Source organism: Saccopteryx leptura, chromosome 6 (assembly GCF_036850995.1).
Source record: "Saccopteryx leptura isolate mSacLep1 chromosome 6, mSacLep1_pri_phased_curated, whole genome shotgun sequence".
In the NCBI taxonomy this organism is placed as follows: domain Eukaryota; kingdom Metazoa; phylum Chordata; class Mammalia; order Chiroptera; family Emballonuridae; genus Saccopteryx; species Saccopteryx leptura.
The window spans coordinates 3,469,556-3,474,646 of record NC_089508.1 but is presented as its reverse complement, the minus strand read 5'-3'; the positions used below and the strand labels follow the sequence as shown (position 1 = coordinate 3,474,646).

General features: G+C 45.9%; 1 pseudogene; it reads left to right on the top strand.

Moving 5' to 3' along the window:
• The first annotated feature begins 2,168 nt into the window (after nucleotides 1-2,168).
• On the top strand, nucleotides 2,169-2,257 carry LOC136377855 (U6 spliceosomal RNA; annotated as a pseudogene).
• The last annotated feature ends 2,834 nt before the right edge of the window (nucleotides 2,258-5,091 follow it).

Sequence of the window (5,091 nt, the reverse complement as noted above, 5' to 3'; positions counted from 1 at the left end):
AGACCGTTGGAGGGCCGGACTATTAAAAAAAACTATGAACAAATCCCCATGCACACTGCACATATCTTATTTTAAAGTAAAAAACCAAAACGGGAACAAATACAATATTTAAAATAAAGAACAAGTAAATTTAAATCAACAAACTGACCAGTATTTCAATGGGAACTATGCTCCTCTCACTGACCACCAATGAAAGAGGTGCCCCTTCGGGAAGTGCTGCGAGGGCCAGATAAATGGCCTCAGGGGGCCGCATGTGGCCCGCGGGCCGTAGTTTGGGGACCCCTGCTGTAGGCTATGGCACACGCCACGAGATGAGACCCCTCTGTCCAGGCAAACTGGAGGGAGAGATTCTCCTTGTGGGCTGGATGATGAAACAGCCATACCGAGGCAGCCCATGTGGCAAGGGACTGTGGGCCAGCAAGAAGTCAGGGCCCTTGGTCACACAGCCAGAAGGACATAAATCCTACCAGCAACCAAGGAAGCTTAGAAGCAGGTGTTTTTCCTCAGCTCACCCTCCACATGAGCACCTCAGTTGCAGCTGTTTGAGACCCTGAGTAGAGGACCAGCTCACCCAGACTTCTTTTTTAAATTAAAAATTGTTTTTATTTCATTTTTCTTTATTGGTTTTTATTTATTTTTTTATTATTACTTTTGTGAGAGAGAGACAGAGAGATGAGAAGCATCAACTTGTAGTTGTGTCACTTTAGTTGTTCATTGATTGTTTCTCATATGTGCCTTGATGGGGTTGGGGGAGCCTTGCTCAAGCCAGCAACCATGGGACCATATTTATGATCCTACACTCAAGCCAGTGACCTTGCGCTCAAGCTGGTGACCTTGGGGTTTCAAACCTGGGAGTTCAGCATCCCAGGTCGATACACTATCCACTGTGCCACCTCTTAGTCAGTGTGGGAGTTTTTTTCTGCTTTTTTTCCAAGTGAGAGGAGGGGAGATAGAGATACAGACTCCCACATGCATCCTTACCAGGATCCAACCAGCAGCCCCGTTGGGGGCTGATGCTCTGCCCATCTGGGGCCATGCTCACAAGTGAGCTATTTTTAGCACCTGAGGTGGAGGCTCTGTGGAGCCATCCTTAGTGCCCGGGCCGATGCACTTAAACCAGTTGAGCCATGGCTGCAGGAGAGGGAGGGAGGGGGAGAGAGAGAGAGAGAGAGAGAGGGAGGGAGGGGGAGAGAGAGAGAGAGAGAGAGAGAGAGAAAGGGGAGGGGTAGAGAAGCAGATGGTAGCTTCTCCTGTGTGCCCTGACCGGAAATAGAACCCAGGACATCCACATACCCGGCCAACATTCTCTCTAGCACTGAGCAAACCGGCCAGGGCCTTGGGAACAATTTTTTTTTTAATCTTTTTTTTTCTTTATTCACTTTTAGAGAGGAGAGAGAGAGAAAGGGAGAGGAGCTAGAAGCATCAACTCCCATATGTGCCTTGACCAGGCAAGCCCAGGGTTTCAAACCGGCGACCTCAGCATTTCCAGGTCGACGCGTTATCCACTGCGCCACCACAGGTCAGGCCTTGGGAACAATTTTTAATGAGACATATTATCTAACATATTATCTTCAGGTGTACAGCATTGTGATTCGACATTTGCATGTACTGTGAAATTACCACAATGAATCTAGTTAACATCCATCAACACACATAATTACAATTTTCTTTTTCTTTTCCTTTTTTAAAAATATTTTATTGATTGATTTGAAAGAAAGGAGAGAGAGAAAAAGAGAACGGTGGTGGGAGAGGAGTGGGAAGCATCAACTGGTTGTTGCTTCTCATATGTGCCTTGACCAGGCAAAGCCCAGGGTTTCGAACCAGCGACCTCAGCATCTCCAGGTCGACGCTTTAACCACCGCGCCGCCACAGGTCAGGCACAATTTTCTTTTTCTTGCGATGATAGGAAGGATTTTTTTTTTTTTAAATAAGAGAAAGTTTATTTAGGAAATCACAGAGGTCGAAGTGGTGAGCTGTAGAAAAAATGGGTTGAGGAAACAAGTTACAGAGGCAAAAGAAGGGCCCTTAGAGCTCAGGGGAGAGAGAGAGAGAGAGAGAGGCAGGGACAGTGCCTGGAAAAGGGGGTGGGAAAGGCGAGGGGTGCTCCCTAGAGAAAGCTGTGGAGGGCGGGGTCCTCTGTCCTAAGGGCTTTTAAAACATTTTTTTTCGTGCTCGCTTCGGCAGCACATATACTAAAATTGGAACGATACAGAGAAGATTAGCAAAAAAAAAGAAAAAAAATTTTTTCCATTGATTTGAGACAGACCAAGGGAAAGAGAGAGAGGGAAGAATCAACTCGCCGTTGCGCTTAGTGGTGAAATCATTGATTGCTTAGTGTCCATGCCCTGACTAGGGATTAAACACGGGACATCGGCGTGCTGGGACAATGCTTTATCCACTGAATCCCCCGGCCAGGGCCTCCTAAGGGTTTTTAATGGTGGGGATTTTTAGGGAAGTTCCCAGGGGAGGATCCCAATAGAATATTCATCAACTCTCCAGGTGTTTCCTTTCAGGGTTGTGGTCTCCACTGATTCCTTGGCACCGGGGCAGGGGGTCTTTAGTCATCCCAGCCGGTCCTGAGGCCAGCCGTGGCAGGTCTAGTCTGGTGTTGCCCCTTATCTGGGCCTGGCGCTGAGACAGAGCTTGTCCCATCAATGTGTTTCTGGAGCTGCCGCAAGCAAGTACCACCTGGTGGCTTATACGACAGACAGCGACAGAAACTGTCCCGGTTCTGGAGGCTAGAAGTTCAAGATCAAGGTGCCGGCTGGAACATCCACCCTCTGAAGGACCCAGGGAAGGAGCTAGTCCACGCTTCTTGCCTCAGTTCTGGCAGCTCCTTGGCTTATGGCACCAAAATTTCAATCTTCACATGGCGTTCTCCCTTTGCGATTGCCTTCACCTCGTCCACAGTCTGTATCAGGAGCCGTTCTTGAAGCGGCCTAAACCAAGGTAATTGTTAACTCCATAAAAAACTACTAAAGTAAGACCATACTTTCTTTTGTTGGTGGTGGTTTTTATTTCTTTCTTTCTTTTTTATTCTTTCTCTGGTAAGGCCATACTTATGTGGTTATAGTACCTGGCTCACTGACAAACAGTGTTTATAGAATCTTTCTGATGAAACAACTGAATGTAGGTTTAACCAAAAATGGTAACTTATTGGTAAAAGCAATTAAGAGATGACAGGAAGACAGTGGGTTGCAGGGAGGGGTGTGAGAAAAGCTAAACCCTTGTCTTCCCTAAGAGGAAGTTCATAGATAATGGCTCAGATTGGTAAATTAAGTAACTGCAGCACAAGGATTCTTATTTATAAACGTGGAGATCAAATCCAGAAGAAGCCGCAAGAGTTGAATGTGGTTGTCTCTGGGGAGGGGTGGGGGGGAGGGTGGGGCAGGGGGGAGGGGCTGCTGATTTTCCTTATAGGCCTGTTTGTCGTTTAAAATTACGTGCACAGCATGTGGGGCTCCTTTAAACTATTGCATTAGCTGCCTGACCTGTGGTGCCACAGTAGATAGACTTGGAACGCTGAGGTCACTGGTTCAAAACCTGAGCTTGCCTTTCTTTTCTTTTTTTTTTTTTTTTTTTTTTTTGTATTTTCCTGAAGCTGGAAACGGGGGGAGAGATAGTCAGACAGACTCCTGCATGCGCCCGACGGGGATCCACCCGGCACGCCCACCAGGGGCGAAGCTCTGCCCACCAGGGGGCGATGCTCTGCCCCTCTGGGGCATCGCTCGCTCTGCGACCAGAGCCACTCTAGGGCCTGGGGCAGAGGCCAAGGAGCCATCCCCAGCGCCTGGGCCATCTTTGCTCCAATGGAGCCTTGGCTGCGGGAGGGGAAGAGAGAGACAGAGAGGAAGGAGGGGGGCGTGGAGAAGCAAATGGGCGCCTCTCCTATGTGCCCCGAATCGAACCCGGGTCTCCCGCACGCCAGGCCGACGCTCTACCGCTGAGCCAACCGGCCAGGGCCTTCTTTCTTTCTTTCTTTCTTTCTTTCTTTCTTTCTTTCTTTCTTTCTTTCTTTCTTTCTTTCTTTCTTTCTTTCTTTCTTTCTTTCTTTCTTTCTTTCTTTCTTTCTTTCTTTCTTTCTTTCTTTCTTTCTTTCTTTCTTTCTTTCTTTCTTTCTTTCTTTCTTTCTTTCTTTCTTTCTTTCTTTCTTTCTTTCTTTCTTTCTTTCTTTCTTTCTTTCTTTCTTTCTTTCTTTCTTTCTTTCTTTCTTTCTTTCTTTCTTTCTTTCTTCTTTCTTTCTTTCTTTCTTTCTTTCTTTCTTTCTTTCTTTCTTTCTTTCTTTCTTTCTTTCTTTCTTTCTTTCTTTCTTTCTTTCTTTCTTTCTTTCTTTCTTTCTTTCTTTCTTTTTCTTCCTTCCTTCCTTCCTTCCTTCCTTCCTTCCTTCCTTCCTTCCTTCCTTCTTTCTTTTTCTTTCTCTCTCTCTCTCTCTTTCCTTTCTTTCTTTCTTTCTTTCTTTCTTTCTTTCTTTCTTTCTTTCTCTCTCTCTCTCTTTCCTTTCTTTCTTTCTTTCTTTCTCTCTCTCTCTCTCCTTCCTTCCTTCCTTCCTTCCTTCCTTTCTTTCTTTCTTTCTCTCTCTCTCTCTCTCTCCTTCCTTCCTTCCTTTCCTTTCTTCCTTTTCTTTCTTTCTTTCTTTCTTTTTCTCCTTCCTTCCTTCCTTCCTTCCTTCCTTTTCTTTTTCTTTTCTTTCTTTCTCTTTCTTTTCTTCTTTTTTTCCTTCCTTCCTTCCTTCCTTCCTTCCTTCCTTCCTTCCTTCCTTCCTTCCTTCCTTCCTTCCTTCCTTCTTTCCTCCTTTCCTTTCCTCCCTCCCTCTCTTTCTTTCTTTTTTTCTGTCTTTTTTAATAAAGGTCAGGCTTAAATTTTTTTTTTTTTACTTATTAATTTACAGTGAGAGAGGCAGGAAGAGACAGAGAGACAGGAACATCCATCTGTTCCTGTCTGTGCCCTGACCCGGGATCGAACCAGCAATCTTTGCACTTCAGGCAATGCTCTAACCAACAGAGCCACCTGGCCAGGGTGGAAGGGCTGTTGAATAATGCTGGGTACCTGGCCCTAGAAGGAGGGTGAGAGTCAGAGAGACTGTGGGGGCCT